The sequence below is a fragment of the Archocentrus centrarchus genome, chromosome 11 (assembly GCF_007364275.1).
Source record: "Archocentrus centrarchus isolate MPI-CPG fArcCen1 chromosome 11, fArcCen1, whole genome shotgun sequence".
Lineage (NCBI taxonomy): Eukaryota > Metazoa > Chordata > Actinopteri > Cichliformes > Cichlidae > Archocentrus > Archocentrus centrarchus.
Genome location: NC_044356.1, coordinates 483,117 through 500,454, shown reverse-complemented (window position 1 = coordinate 500,454; position 17,338 = coordinate 483,117).

Below are 17,338 nucleotides of genomic sequence, written 5' to 3'. Positions count from 1 at the left end.
TTGTGTTCCTTCTGCTGATGTTGCTCTCTCTTGGTATTGCTACATCTGTCACTATGGCTTTCTTCCTCTGCTTGTCCACCATTACTATGTTCAGTTGGTTAGCCATTATCAGTTTGTCTGTCTGAATCTGGAAGTCCCACAGGATCTTAGCTCTGTTATTCTCAACCACCCTTGGGGTGTATCCTATTTCGAAGCTGAGGAAGGCGTTAGCACTAAACCTGTCCGACTTATGCAGTCACATTTAATTGGAAATTCATTACAATGGCACCAGATTTTTCATCCAAAGTAGGCATAAATCTGATATGTATGATCCAGTTTAAGTGATGATTTTTACTGGAATTAACATTAGGAAAAATTGGGACCCGCAGAAGCCATCCAATAGGTGAGTTCAACTGTGCATGCATGTGTGTGTTTATATATATATATATATATATATATATATATATATATATATATATATATATATATATATATATATATATATATAGAATGTATCATTTTAAGGGAAAAATATGTTGTTTCAAAATTACATGGCGTCAACAAATCCCAAAAAAGTTGGGACAAGTAGCAATAAGTGGCTGGAAAAAGGAAATTGAGCATATAACAAACAGCTATAAGACCAATGAACACTAATTAGGTCAATTGACAACATGATTGGGTATAAAAAGAGCTTCTCAGAGTGTCAGTGTCTCTCTGAAGCCAAGATGGTAAGAGGATCACCAATTCCACCATTGTTGCGCAGAAAGCTAGTGCAGCAATACCAGAATGGTGTTACCCAGTGTAAAATAGCAAAGACTTTCAAGTTATCATCATCAACCGTGCATAACATCATCAAACGATTCAGAGAATCTGGAACAATTGCTGTGCGTAAGGGTCAAGGCCGTAAAACTCTACTGGATGCTCTTGATCTCCGGGCCCTTAAACGTCACTGCACCTCAAACAGGAATGCCACTGTCAAGGAAATAACAGAATGGGCTCAGGAATACTTCCAGAAAGCGTTTTCAGTGAACACAATCCACCGTGCCATCCGCCGTTGCCAGCTGAAACTCTACAGTGCAAAGAGGAAGCCATTTCTAAGCAAGCTCCACAAGCTCAGACGTTTGCACTGGGCCAGGGGTCTCTTAAAATGGAGTGTGGCAAAATGGAAGACTGTTCTGTGGTCAGATGAGTCACGATTTGAAGTTCTTTATGGAACACTGGGACGCCATGTCATCCGGACCAGAGAGGACAAGGATAACCCAAGTTGTTATCAACGCTCCGTTCAGAAGCCTGCATCGCTGATGGTATGGGGGTTGCATGAGTGCTTGTGGCATGGGCAGCTTGCATGTCTGGAAAGGCACCCTTAATGCAGAGAACTATGTTCAGGTTCTAGAACAACATATGCTCCCATCTAGACGTCATCTCTTTCAGGGAAGACCCTGGATTTTTCAACAAGATAATGCCAGACCACATTCTGCAGCAATCACAACATCATGGCTATGTAGGAGAAGGATCCAGGTAATGAAATGGCCAGCCTGCAGTCCAGATCTTTCACCTATAGAGAACATTTGGCGCATCATAAAGAGGAAGGTGCGACAAAGAAGGCCCAAGATGATTGAACAGTTAGAGGCCTGTATTAGACATGAATGGGCATTCCTATTTCTAAACTTGAGAAACTCTCCTCTGTCCCCAGACGTCTGTTGAGTGTTGTAAGAAGAAGGGGGGATGCCACACAGTGGTAAAAATGGCCTTGTCCCAACGTTTTTGGGATTTGTTGACGCCATGTAATTTTGAAACAACATATTTTTCCCTTAAAATGATACATTCTCTCAGTTTGAACTTTTGATCTGTGATTTGTGTTCTATTCTGAATAAAATATTAGATGTTGGCACCTCCACATCATTGCATTCAGTTTTTATTCACAATTTGTTTAGTGTCCCAACTTTTTTGGAATCCGGTTTGTATATACACAGTCTCAAAACTTAAATCCAATTGCAAAGTAAAGCATCTTGACTGTTGCTGTTGTGGGAAAACACCTCTATGTCTCCAAACTAAACTAAAACAAGGTCATGGATGTCATCAAACTGTCTGAGTTCAGACTACTGCGTAATTCTTCCCACACGAGGATCTACACTCATATAAACAGCCATTTCACATGTGTTAACGGTCAGATAATATCACATGTCCGTCTGTCAGTGACATTTGTCTCCTGTGAGACTGTGGTCATGTTACTCTCAAAATAGCTCCTGAAAAACTTGGTATTGTGCAGTGACATTAACTGACCTTTAAATTTACTTCATATTTTCCGCTGCCAACATCCTTTTCTCAGTTATTTTTATAGCACACTTTTACATAAGATGTACTTAAACATGTCCTTCATAAGAGTTGACTTAAGCTTTTTTGGGGGCCTGGGTCATCTATTTTTTATTATTATTATAAATGAAATAGTAATTGCATAAACTTCACTTGTCTGGTTGGTGGATGGATTGCATTAAAATGGGAAAAAAAACGCAACTAATCTGAGCAACTGTGGCATTCTATCAAGTGTCCCAGGGTTCTTTACATGAAGGCACAGGGTTCGTTTTATTCTTGAAAACTTTTTAAACAAATAAAATGAGCTTTCCTTCTGGCTGGAAGGGATGATGTGAAATGGAATGTTTTGCAACTTGAGGTGGAATACTGTAGCTCAAATCCCACTGAACTGATTTCCCCAATATCACCATCCATTACGTAGAAACACACGGAGCACACATCAACACTGTGATTAAAAAACATACTCTCCAATATTTATATTTGGTTAGACACATTGTCTTGTCATGCAACTGAATGGGAAGTACTGCTGTTCAGGCCTCTAACACTAACTCAAACAATTTATGTCAGAGGGCAGGGATTACTATGAAAGCAATATGTGTATGTTTTTGACAAGGGTTAGACTGCAGAGCTTCTCCAGAAACAAGCAGAATAATCAGAGTTCTTACAGTAGCCATTTGGCTTATGGTATTAGGTAAAGCAAGAACCCAAGTAAGCTCCACTACAGCTTGTGTCTATACATGGACTCAATTGCTATGATATAAACCCTAGAGACCAAAAAGAATATTCATGTTCAGATTATCTGCAGAGGTCAATCTGAACTGTTGACATCTACAAAAGGTAGACATCAGCAAAGGAGTCTAAGTAGTGCTGGGTGAGTTGGTTGGGGTAGATGGTTCAAACAAGAAAACATTGTAAGTCTCTGAGATTGTTAAGCTGCAATAGGTCTAGGCTGCTTGGGGGATTTCCTATGATATATGCCACTGTCAATGCAACTTTTGGCAAAAATCTCTGACTATAAACCTGCAATCTTCTGATCTGCAGTTACTGTTTCTGTTCTATGTTAGTTGTGATTTTTACTTCTGTCTGAGAATTCTGCCAGGTAAAATTTTTTGTTTTTTGTTGTTTTGTTTTTGTTTGTCTCCTGCCAGCTTATCATGCAAACCATATACTGAAACCAAATAATAACATACTAAATTATACTTGTGAATTGTTTCTTTTGCTATGACAGATCAAAGGCAAAGTTGAGGCAAACTTTTAGGAAACATTTTGCTGCTGTGATATGTGACACCCTGTGAGAATTCAGAGCTGTTTCCTAATTGGAGAGAAGTCATAAGACAAATGGGTTCTAGCTGTGCTGGCTGATTGGCCTCTGATATTTGGGCTGGCTGGCCTTGGGGTTTTTATTTCTTTGGATCTTTTACATCTGGACACTGTACACATTACTGACTTACATAGTTTTGGTTGTGTTAATTCTGTTTTATTAACTATGTATAACTGTCATGTGTGGCCTCCTTCAGTTTTGTCCTTCCCTTGAGCCGTGACAGATCTTTCTTGGTAATGATTTCTATTTCATTGGTAACCATCATCCATCATCTACCTCCTGCACCGAGCTCTGACCCACCTGGAGAAGCCTGGAAGCACTGTGAGGATCATGTTCTTTGATTTCTCCAGTGCTTTTAACACCATCCAGCCAGGACTTCTGAGAGACAAGCTGGAACTGTCAGGAGTGGACCACCACATCTCCGAGTGGATACTGGACTACCTCACTGACCGCCCACAGTACGTGAGGACACAGGGCTGTGTCTCTGACAGGCTGGTCTGCAGTACGGGGGCCCCACAGGGAACTGTGCTGGCACCGTTCCTCTTCACCCTCTACACTGCAGACTTCTCCATCAACTCCCCACGCTGCCATCTGCAGAAGTTCTCTGACGACTCTGCCATAGTTGGCCTCATCACAGGTGAGGATGACTCAGAGTACAGACAGTGGACTCAGGACTTTGTGGACTGGTGCCAGCGGAACCACCTCCTGATCAACGCCGCTAAAACCAAGGAGCTGGTGGTGGATTTCCGCAGGCGCAGACCCACCACACGGACACCGGTGAACATCCAGGGAGTGGACATTGAGATAGTGGACTCTTATAAGTACCTGGGTGTTCACCTAAACAATAAACTGGACTGGACTCAAAACACTGATGCGCTCTACAGGAAGGGTCAGAGCAGACTCTACCTGCTGAGAAGGCTGAGGTCTTTTGGAGTGCAGGGGACACTCCTGAAGACCTTCTATGACTCTGTGGTGGCATCAGCCATCTTCTATGCAGCAGTATGTTGGAGCAGCAGCTTGTCTACAGCTGAGAGGAAGAGGATAGACAAGCTCATCAGGAAAGCCAGCTCTGTCCTAGGATGTCCTCTCGACTCAGTGCAGGTGGTGGGAGACAGAAGGACTCTGACCAAAATAACATCACTGATGGACAAGGTCTCCCATCCCATGCATGAAACTGTTGCTGAGCTGGAGAGCTCCTTCAGTGACAGACTGCTGCATCCTAAATGCACAAAGGAGCGTTACCGCAGATCCTTCCTCCCAGCAGCTGTAAGACTTTATAACCATCACTGCTCCCAACAAAAACCACAATAGCCTACACAATGTAGGATAATATATAATATACTGTAAATAGTCCAGCCTGTTAAGGTTCAACACACAGGCACATCATGTACATTGTATATAGTGTTATTATTAGTAGTATTAAGGTTAATATTGTTTGTTGATTTTATATATATTCTTTTCTTAATAGTGTGAATTATTATATCTTTATTTATATTTATAATAACTGCGGCTGCTGTTACAACCAAATTTCCCCTCTGTGGGACAATAAAGGCTGTTTCTTCTTCTTCTTCTTCTTCTTCTTCTTTAGAGTCTAATGACAGTCTAAATGTCATTTCTATTCCACTACATAAAATGAAGAGGAAAAACAACTAAAATACTCTTTCACTGTCCTGTACTTCTCTATGTTTATGACACTTAAGTTCCTCATATGTTCAAAAAACAAACATACAAAAAAAACAGACATACAGTTGAAAAGAACTGGATTATCATACCAATTGTAAAACAGAACAAGCAGCAAAATAAGAAGTGAATACAGAGAGAATTTTATATATATATATATATATATATATATATATATATATATATATATATATATATATATATATATATATATATATATATATATATATATATATATATACACACACACACACACACACAACAACACTAGAGGCCAACTTGAAGCCAATTGCACAAGTCACCGTCAAGTGCGGGATTTACTGCACTTGATGGGGGAGATACTCTGTCCCCACTACTGTTCTGCATAGGCCTTAATCCCCTCAGCCAAATCATCAACAAGAATGGCTACAGATATGCAGTACCTAATGAGGAAAACATCAAGCTGCTAGGAAAGCTGCAACTGCCAAGTACCTGCAGGGTAAGGCAAGTCCTGAAGAGTCAGCGAATGGGAAGAACAATATCCAGACAATCAACACCCATGCCCTGCCAGTTGTCAGATACCCTGCTGAGATAATAAGCTCGCCAAAGGAGGAAATAAAAGCCACTGACATCAAGACAAGAAAGCTCCTTACCATGCATGGAGGGTTTCACCCCAAATCCAGCACCCTGAGACTGTACATTAAGTGGAGGGAAGGAGGCAGAGGACTAGTGAGTGTCAGAACCACTGTCCTAGATGAAACAACAAAGGTCCACGAATACATCAGGAAAATGGCCACAAAGGATAATGTGCTTAGTGAATACGTGAGACAACAGAAACCTGAGAAAGAACAGGAACCATCATGGAAGGACAGGTCTCTGCAAAGCATGTACCACCAGCAGGCTGATATAGAAAATTCCTACCAATGGCTGGACAAAGCTGGGCTGAATGATAGCACAGAGGAACTAATCATGGCTGCACAGGAACAAACTCTGAGCACAGTAACGATAGAGGCTGGGGTCTACCACATAAGGCAAAACTCCAGGTGCAAGCTGTGCAGAGATGCCCCTGAGACAATCCAGCACATAACAGCAGGGTGAAAGATGCTAGCAGGCAGGGCATACATGGAACGCCATAGTGAAGTGGCTGGCATAGTATACAGTAAAATCTGTGCCGAGAATGACCTGGAAGTCTTGAGGTCAAGCTAGGGTGAAGGTAACAGTGGTCCCTGTGGTAATAGGAACACACAGAGCAGTGACACTCCCCCAAAACTGGGAGAGGATGGCCACACTCCAGAATGAAGGCTTACAACAATCACCCCTCTGTCAACAAAATGTCCACTGTACACAAAATCAAACTACTAATCAAACCAGCAAAACATTTAGTTGATAGTAACTATCCATGGCTTTACTGTAAAACCGGAAGAACACTGACATATGGTTGCAAGATTATGCATGATTTGGTTTACCAGAATCGTCAAATTTATTCCTCAGAAATTAATAATGTGTTTTGATCTTGATCTGAGTCACAGTTGTAAACAAACACAATCTAAATAAACTAAAAACACACAAACTAGTTTACTTTCCATGTCTTTATTTACATGTTGAGTAATCAGTAATAGTCAATTCCAGAAAGAGGATGTACACTCTTGAATTTAGTAACTTGTCCATCAGACAAGTGCTGTAGCTGCTGATAGGAATTTTGGACAACTCATTCTGAGAAATCACAAGTATTTGTTCAGGTCATGCTACTGCATATCAGTTGGGTTCAAGTCAAGACTCTGACCTGGCCACTCCAAAACTGGAAATGCCATCCACTGTTGTTGATTTACTTGTGTGTCTTTCTGTCATTGTCTTCTTACATCAGCAAATCCTTCCTGGCATAAAACCTGGAAATCCCGAGGTCAAAATGGGAAATGCTTTGACGGATGGTCGAGAATTACAGAGCCAAGATCCTGTGGGACTTCCAGATACAGACAGGCAAACTTGTGATAGTTAACCAACCGGACATAGTAATGGTGGACAAACAGAGGATGAAAGCTCTAGTGACAGACATTGTAATGCAAAGTGATGGCAAGATCAAGAGGAAAGAACACGAGAAGCTCAAAAAATACCAAGGGCTCAGAGAAGGGCTAGAGAGGATGTAGAAGGTGAAGGTAACAGTGGTCCCAGTGGTAATCGGAACACAGAGCAGTGACCCCCCCAAACTGGAAGAATGGCTCGAGCAGATTCCAGGAACATCTCTGTCCAGACACCAGCTTCAAATGTCTACGATTCTGTGCAGGACCTTGTACCCAAACAAATATAGTCAGCAAAGAAGACCCAAGTTTGACAAAGCTGCAAATACTGAAACCATCTTTGAAACCTGACCTGTTACAGCTGTCATTTTATGTTTCCTTTTGTAATAACATTAAAAAAACTGAATTATTGGATATCCTTTAATTTCAATTAACCATTCAAAAACCCATATTATTAGTTGTATACAGTCTATTCCAAAAGACAACAACACTACAAACCCTGGTAAATGGTTGAAATAACACACTGAGATCAGTGTTCACATCCACAAAAAAAGATTGTGATTTTGGTTTGACACATTGTCTAGGAAGTAATTGCAGAGATTTTCTGCTTTAAATAAGTAGTTTTTTCCAAACTTGAATCAAGACCATCCATCCATGCATCCATCTATGTATCCATCCATCTATCCATCCATCCATCCATCCATCCATCCATCCATCCATCCATCCATCCATCCATCCATCCATCTGTCCATCTTTTAAACTACTTATCAAATCCAGGTTCAAAAATAAGCGTTTTCTCATTGTGTTGACATTCATCTTTTAATCTGTTCAGAATGACCTTTTTCTTTAAAAGGTATTTCCTGCTGCAGTATTGGGGTTTCATGAAAGAGAGTTCATACTGATTCTTTGAATGGTTATCAAAAGGCTTTCAGGAAATGCAAAATTTCTGCATTACTGGATAAACTCACCACAGAAATCTTTTGGGCCTCCGGCTGATAGTAATGCTAAGCCAGTGGTTTGCAATTCATTCTGTCAGCTAGTTTCAAGTACTCCTTTATTACTCAAGTGCAGTGACCTGCCCAGTTTTCATTGAAAGTAAACAGTGAGGAGTGGAAGGGCTTGAATTAGTTTTTGTTTTTAAAGAAAACAGCACCACCCATCCATTTTCTTAGCACTTTTTTTTATTCAGGGCCTATCCCAGCTATCAGAGGCACAGGCCACCAGCATGTCACAGGGCTATTACAGAGAAAGGAGGAGAACAAGGAGAACACAAAAACTCCAAAATTCTGAACAGAAAGGCACCAATTGGCCAACAGATTCAAAACATCTTACTGTGAGGTAACAGTGCAAACCATAGAATTACCCATACCTTTACCACTAAATTCAAAACACAATGCTTTAAAATCTTATGAATATAAAAATGAAACTAACATGTTCAAGACAGCTATGATGAACAGCATACCAAGAATGCAAAGCAAGCTGGTGTGGACAACTCCTGAATAAAAGAAGACAGTCTGTGGAAATGTGAAAAGTTATATATTTAATTCAATTCCATTTTATTTATATAGCGCCAAATCATAACAGTTGTCTCAAGGTACATTATATTGTAAAGTGAAGACCCTACAATATTTACAGAGAAAACCCATCAGTCAAAATGACTCCCCATGAGCAAGCACATGGCAACAATGGGAAGGAAAAACTCCCTTGCCAGCAGAACCAGGCTCAGGAAGGGGCAGCCATCTGATTGGTTGGGGCTGACAGGAAAGAGACAGGACAAAAGACATGCTGTGGAAGAAAGCCAGAGATTAATAATAACTAATGATTAACAGTAGAGTGGGGTATAAACAGAGTAAAAAGTGATGAGTCAAAAGAAAAGGTCACTAGGTTGGTTAAAAAAAAAAAAACAGCTTCTCTAATTTCACAGGAAAGGGATTTCCTTATTTGTACAAGGAAATCTATGAGCTAAAAGGGGGAATCCAGGTTCAGGCACTATGGCTGTGATGCAGTCAACTGCATGATTCCTGATAATAACCCTGATGAGAACACTCACTGTGAAGCTTCCAGCAAGGAAGCTCAATAACTGACTGGTTTCCTAATGACACAGCACTTTCTGATTTTTAGACAAGCAGTTATTTCAGCCTTCCAGTTAGGAACTTAGAGGAAGGCCACACTCCACATTGAAAGCTTACAACAATCACCAGGTCTTAACAAAGACTGGAACGGAATCCCCTGAATTACATCAGTTAACCTTTCTGTTAACAAAATGTCCACTGTACACAAAATCTAACTACTGATCAAACCAGCAAAAGATCTAGTTGATAGTAACTATCCATGGCTTTACTGTAAAATCAAAAGAACACTGACATATGGCTGCAAATACATGGATCGCCATAGCCAAGTGGCTGGCATAGTATAAAGGAAAATCTGGAAGTCTTGAGGTCAAGCTAGGGTGAAAGTAACAGTGGTCCCTGTGGTAACAGGAACACTCAGAGCAGTGACACCCCCGAAACTGGGAGAGGACGGCCACACTCCAGAATGAAGGCTTACAACAATCGTCCCTCTGTCAACAAAATGTCCACTGTACACAAAATCAAATTGCTTATCAAACTAGCAACTAGTTGATAGTAACTATCCATGGCTTAAAACCTGAAGAACACTGACATATGGTTGCAAGATTATGCACCATGTGGTTTACCAGAATCATCTAATTTATTCCTCAGAAACTAATAATGTGCTTTGATCTTGATCTGAGTCACAGTTGTAAACAAACACAATCTAAATAAACTAAAAACACACAAACTAGTTTACTTTCCATGTCTTTATTTACATGTTGAGTAATCAGTAATAGTCAATTCCAGAAAGAGGATGTACACTCTTGAATTTAGTAACTTGTCCATCAGACAAGTGCTGTAGCTGCTGATAGGAATTTTGGACAACTCATTCTGAGAAATCACAAGTATTTGTTCAGGTCATGCTACTGCATATCAGTTGGGTTCAAGTCAAGACTCTGACCTGGCCACTCCAAAACCGGAAATGCCAGCCACTGTTGTTGATTTACTGTCATTGTCTTCTTGCATCAGCAAACCCTTCCTAAGCTTCAAGTCCTTGATCTGACGTTTGCGGGTAAAGTTTCCTGATAGTTTTCATTTCATTGTTCCCTTAATGGCTGCAAGGTGTCCAGGTCCTGAGCAAAGAAAGAGAGGGGTCTTTCACAAACTTGTGAAATGCAGCAGTATGGTTTCCTTCATGGTGTTTTCCTATTAAAACAATTCATATTCCGAGCTGTTTATATAACAGACACATAAAAAATGTTTGATTTGATCGATTGTCACCCTTGGGTTCTTTTCATCTCTTTCAGGACTGCATTCTGTGCTCAGATCAACAACTTGTGTATTTGGAATTTTCCAGACACCTCACTTAGCTCTGTTATTGGTTTCTGGAGAACAGCTCATGAGCTGCTAGTTGCTACATGACTTTTTAGAGCAGTGTGAGCAGTGTGAGCTAAGAAAAGACGTAACATTCATCATAATCTTCTTGCTTGTCATATCATTTCTGTAAATCTTTGCAGTAATTAGGCATTCAGCAGGTATTTCATTCAAATGAGGTATCTGTAGCTGGCTGAGAGAAACACCGCCTTCTTTTGTTTACTCTTGTTGTAGACCACACATTCTGAAGCTCTACACTTGTAAGTCTACATATTCCAAGAGTGCATGGTTATATAATTCAAAATAAAAATTGAAATTTATACAAGCATTAATGCTAAACATTGAGCAGAAGTATAACAGCAGTTTTCTACTTTCAAATTGCAAATTACAGGACCAGTCAAAAGTCTGGACATTCATTCATTTGAATGGGTGAGTTTGCACTGTACATCTGTAATGTTTGACTTGTTCACAAAATGCTGATGAAGGTTATTCTTGTAATCCAACAGTCAGCCTTTTGAGGCTTTGAAGAAGCACAACATTATTAGTTACTGGAACTATTTTAAATCTGCTGCTGTACCAGCTATACTAGCTATTCTTGAAATTCCCTTAAGAGCTCCACCTATACAAGTGAACATTCCATCATTAGTTGGATGAGAGGTTAATATAAAGGATAGGTCTCCGCCCATATTTAAAAAAGGCATTGCTTATAGAGCACCACCAAATTACAGTAAAATGTCAAGCTATGATCAGCACCTTTTAACTGAGTGAGAAAAGTCCTTAAGTTTGACCTCTAGCAACTCAGACAGGGAAACTAAAATTTACGAGCAGTGACTTCCCCATCCCCGTATGTATCATCACCAGAGTCAAGTCATTTTCACACAGACACATGCCCATGTTTGACTATCCATGGGACTCTCCAGTAGTTTAGCTAGGTGGTTGAGCAGTTGTGCCACAAACCAAATGCAGCAGCCCAGGTTTGATTCTGACCCATGGCCTTTCATGTTTGTATTAGGGTCTTTCTCCCTGTTTGCAGGCAGAGATTATACTAACGTTGTGAACATGGACATATTTTTCAAATCTGCTTGGACTCCAGTTGAATTTAGTGAAATGCATAGTTAACATTGTAATACAATGCCAGTCTGAATGACTGTGTGGTCACCTCAGCTAGATGTACCCTGAAAACCTCTAAGGGATGGCTCCCGGGAAGCATCCTGATCAGATATCCAAACTACCTCAGTTGGTGAAGTTCAACATGATGGGATAGTGTCTCTGATCTCCTGTCAAATATCCAATCCAATATCCTCTCCCTTTCATTAAGGCTGAGGTCAGCTTCACTAAAGATGAAACTTACCTTGGCCTCTTGAGCAACTTCATTTTGGTTTGTACTCAAATCTCATGACCATAGCTGAAAGTTGGACGCAAGGTAGAGTCGTAGCTGATTTGAAAGCTTTGCCATCCAGCTAAGCTCCCTTTGATACTATTCCCATATGACTACTGACGTCCATCAATCCACATGTGTATACCATACTTCATTTGATCCAAAAATACCTCTTCACTCTAGCAACAGCTCACCCTCTAAAATGAGGGATGAAGCCAGTATTTTCCAGTTAACATCTATAGCCTCAGATGTTTCCAACATCTTCCTTCACTGGCATAATCTATTCTCTGTCATCAAATAACCACAAGTTCTGAGGTAGGGAAATGGTGAGTGATTTTTTCCTGTAAATATAATAGCTGCTTTTGAAACAGTGTTTGTTTTTCATGGGTCACTAAATTGTTCCCTGACGTATGTCTATAGACATTTATTATTATACCACCTTGTTGCCCTTGTAGTAGTTTTGTTTTGATAGACGCATAACAAACACACATACCAAGAGGTGGAATATACCCCGGAAAAACTCAGGTTTGTCACAGACCTTCAGAAACACAACAAAAGGGCAACAGTATGCATGAGTAGCTAGTTTCATTATTTTTCCTGAACATGAATATGTAGTTGTTTACCAGCTTACTTCAGAATCCCAGATTTTATACCTAAACACAGACTGAAAGTGGAAAGAACAAAAACAAAGAAAAAGATGGCTATATTTAATTTCAATGAAAAACAAGCATGTTGTTGTTACATGTGGATGAAAGTATCTGCTAATATAACTTTACACACTGGCTTTATTGTTCTGCCTGTCATGAATTTCAATTTGCTGATTGCAATTTGCATCTCAAAATCTATTCAAGATGTCATATTTCAGACATCAAAGCATTTGGGAATAACCAACACCCACTGGTGAAAGCAGCTTTTATGACCCATTGTTTATGGCCTATGTTTTATTGTTAAGTGACCTCTATTAGTTATTTATGATAATATCAGTTTTTTTTGGCAATTAGGAAACTTTTGTTTGTTTTCTGTTTGTTTTCAGCTCAAGCCATATAACCTAGATTGGCATGGCAGCTTAATGGGAGCCAAATGATAGTCAGTACTGTGAAAAGGCCTTGAGCCACCCCTCATTTATTTATATTTTCCTAGGAAAATGAATAGGTGCAGCAATTTACTGAAACGTGCAAACACAGTATATAAGGCAAAAACAGAGCTTGTACAATTACAATGAGCTTGAAAGTTTTGCATGATTATTCTTCAATACAGCCTGAACTCCCTCAGGCAAGCTTGTCTTGTAATTTAGTTTCCAGGAGCAATTCTGACGGCCTCTAGAAGCACATTTAAAGCAATTCTTTTTTTAACCTGTCCACACATCCCAATGACAACCCTGGAGCAGGAGGAGGGAGGTCCCAGCTGGGGTTTCCACGGCCAAAGGGCAAGAGCCACAGAAAACCAGTGTTGACGGGCAGCCGACACCCCCAGAGGCCGGTAATCCCATTATGAGCCAAGGGAGGGCCCCGGGGCCCCTCTGCCCAACGCCAAGCAGGAGGGGCTCATCCACACCTTCCCCCCAAAACCTTCAATGTCTAAGGTGCAGATAAAATTGACAACAGTGAAGTATTAAGTGGGGCCACGTCAGTAGTCCCACTAATATATAATTACACTATAGACATTATGGCTCACGACACGTCACATCACTATATAGCTCTTCTTTGGATGTTGGCTGCCTTGTTGTTCCATTTTCTGTCAACAGGATCCCACACTGCATCAATAATGTTGATGTCCAGGCTCTGGTGAGTGTTCCATTGCGTGTTTTTCTATCCAGGTATGCTTTTACTGAACTGACAATACATCTGGGATGATTGCCAATCAGATGCTTTCTAAATGGTGTTGGATGGTGAATCACAATCTGATGGTGCATTTTTGCAGCCAAGATCCAAGATCCAAGATGATTTACAAAACTCTGTACATACTAACAATGATTTGTACCAAAAATTACAAATTTGGATTACTCCTAGATACCTGTTATCACTGATTTCAGCCATTATGTGCTTTTGCAAGCGGTGGCTAGTAACAAAGCGCCTACAATTTTGGTTCTTTGCTAACTTGTCTGTAATGTATGGACACAACACTGGTTCATCACTTGATTAGGTGCCATTTTTATGTTTGAATGAGCCATAGGTCAGAGTTAAGTGGCTTAACATAAAAAAATATTCCTCTGAAAATGATCAGCCATAAGCCGTGGACTGAAAATGAGTGAAAAAGCAGGCAATGTCCAAAGAAAAGCAGCCATTGTACAATGATCTTTAGAAAGCCTAGAGAAATATTGCTCAAGACCACGCCCAGGAATGGTTCCAGAAAAAAAAAATTACTACCATGGTGCATCTCCCATTCAAGAGCTTCTCATGATGATCCCTTGTACTTGTGCCATTACCATTTGAATCTCTTCTGGTGTGTCAAAATGGTGATGCTTCAATCTGATTTAAATTTTTATCAAGTGAGTGAAGTAAGGCAAATCTTAGAAATTGTCCAACTGGTATGTGAAAAATGTGTTTGTGTGACCAAAAAACTCCCACCCTTTCAGCCAGAACTTTTAGGAAGTGATCTAAAAACATCTGTGATGGAATTCATCTGATTTAAATTTGGCTGGTTTCCTTTTTAGCACCATCCTTTCAGGTGTGCCCAGATACGACTTTTGATTTTTATAGGTCCAATTCCAGAACTTTTTGATCACCCCTCATATGTATGAATCATTAATAAACAACAAAAAGTGCACTAGAAAAATATGTTACTATCTAATAATAAGCAAAAAGGGTCCACACACCAGAAAAGCTCCTGGAAGAAAATTTAATAGCAAACTTAAAATTTAATAACAGACTTACCCAGTCTGGTTAAGTTGTGCCCGAAACCTCACTTTCTCAAGGCTTTGTTAGTAAATTTCCTTCCAGGAGCTTTTCTGGTGTGCTGACTCTTTTTTTGCTCAGGTTTCACTTTTGTTCCTGCACCCTTTTGAACTTTTTGGGATGTGCATGTTCCTCTTCAGTGCTCTCACTGTCATGGCGTGTGTGTGGCAGGCAGAATTGGACCCCAGGATGCAGACTCACAAACAGGATTTATTGGAAAATAACAGAAACCAGAACACAGCTAGGCAGGGGCTGGACAGATGCCAAAACTAAACTAAAGTAACTACAGAGAAGGAACATACACAACGAGGGAACACTGAAGACGACGCGACAAGAAACAGATGAACACTGAGGGCTTAAATACACAGCAGGTAATCAGGGCAAGAGGAAACAGCAGGGAGCAACAGGTGAAGCAAATGAAACTAATAACAGGGGTTAGCAAAACTAGACACAAAGCACAGGGAACACAAGACTGTCAAAATAATGCAGGAAGTGACTAACCAAGGTGCACGCAGACTACATATCGGGGGACTGGCACATAGACACGGGGCAGAGACGCAGACTAGTCACAACACTAGGAATAAACTCAACATGAAAACACAGGAGGTCAGGGTTCAGACATCATGACAAAACAGACAAGACCATGGAGCAGGGGAAACAGGGACGAAGGGAACACACGTATCAGAACAACTGAAAAATAACAAAACTCATGGGAAAACAGAACTAAACACAAAATGCTGGGCAGACGGCCCAGGACCATGACAGCACCCCCCCCTCAAAGGCCGGCACCCGACGGCCAAAACAGGAAACAAAACTAGACCAGGGAGGGAGGCGGGGGACCAGGACGGAGGGACCGGAACAAAAACAAAACCAGGCAGGGAGCAACAAAGGCAGGGAGCAAAACATCAAAAATCACAAGGTCAGAACAAAAACAGCAGGGGCACAAGGCCGGGACAAAGTCCAAAAACAGGAACAAAACACAGGGATGAGAAAAAAAAACTGGATGAAACAAAAAGCGACGGCACAAGGCCGGAGAGCTCCAAAGTCCAAAACAGGGGGTCAAAACAAGGAACAGTTCAGGAGCTAAGACAAAAACAGAAACAAAAAGAGCAACGGCCAGGGGGAACAAACAGTCCATAGTTCAGGGGGCCGTCCAGGCCAAGGGGTCAAAAAGCAGAGTCCAAACCAGTCAGGCGGCCGACCGCAGTTCCAGCGGTGGCGACGAGGAGTCGTGGCAGGGGGCCGACCGCGCTCCCAGCGGCGGCGGCGAGGAGTCGTGGCAGGGGGCCGACCGCGCTCCCAGCGGCGGCGGCGAGGAGTCGTGGCAGGGGGCCGACCGCGCTCCCAGCGGCGGCGGCGAGGAGTCGAGACTGAAGGCCGACCGCGCTCCCAGCGGCGGCGGCGAGGAGTCGTGGCAGGGGGCCGACCGCGCTCCCAGCGGCGGCGGCGAGGAGACGAGACTGAAGGCCGACCGCGCTCCAGGCGGCGGCGGCGGCGAGGAGACGAGACTGAAGGCCGACCGCGCTCCAGGCGGCGGCGGCGGCGAGACGAGACTGAGGGCCGACCGCGCTCCAGGCGGCGGCGGCGGCGAGACGAGACTGAGGGCCGACCGCGCTCCAGGCGGCGGCGGCGGCGAGACGAGACTGAGGGCCGACCGCGCTCCAGGCGGCGGCGGCGGCGAGACGAGACTGAGGGCCGACCGCGCTCTAGGCGGCGGCGGCGAGACGAGACTGAGGGCCGACCGCGCTCCAGGCGGCGGCGGCGACGAGGAGACCAGACTGGGGGCCGACCGCGCTCCAAGCGGCGGCGGCAAGACGAGGCAGGAGGCTCGAACTGAGCCAGACGCTCCAACTGAGCGTAACCCTTGGGCTTCAAACACGGCTCCGACTGAGCCGGACCCTTGGGCTGAACGGGGCCTACAAGGTGAGGCTCCGAATGTGCAGGCTGGGTCTGCGGTGTAGGGCACACAGCTACTTTACTGAGCAGCTGGGGCTGCTTGGGGGATGGACCAGGTGCATGTGATGGTGGGTGCGTGGAAGCTGACACTGGGGAGGGCGAGGGAGCTGACACTATGGAGGGCGAGGGAGCTGACACTATGGAGGGCGAGGGAGCTGACACTATGGAGGGCGAGGGAGCTGACACTATGGACTGTGACTGCAGGGAGGCTGAGGGAACTAGGGGGACCGAGGGACCAGGAATGGAAGTACAGGAGGGAACTAAGGAGACTAAGGGGACCTGAGAGACTAAGGGAGCTGAGGGAACTAAGGCTGACACTGAGGGAGCTGACTCGGAGGGAGCTAGGAGTGTGGAAGCTGAGGACGGGGAAGCTGACACTGGGGAAGCTGACTGCGGGA